A 270-nucleotide genomic window follows, 5' to 3' on the forward strand; every position below is an offset into this window, starting at 1 on the left:
TGACCTCTCTGACTCTGTTCTGGTTCCGCAGGGACATGACAGCACACTGGGCCTGAAGAAGAACCTGGACCGGCCGGCCGCAGAGGACGCCGTCATTGTACAAGTGCTGAAGAGACACGGAGCCGTCCCATTCGTGAAGACCAACGTGCCGCAGTCCATGCTGAAGTAAGAGCCGGGACTGTCCAATGCGGGGTGGCCCCGAGGGGCCCCATCTCCATCACTATGGCCCCCACCATCCCAGAACTCCCGCCTTCCCCACCATCCCAGAAC

Source organism: Nanorana parkeri, unplaced genomic scaffold (assembly GCF_000935625.1).
Source record: "Nanorana parkeri isolate BGI_ZX_2015 unplaced genomic scaffold, ASM93562v1 scaffold3618, whole genome shotgun sequence".
NCBI lineage: Eukaryota > Metazoa > Chordata > Amphibia > Anura > Dicroglossidae > Nanorana > Nanorana parkeri.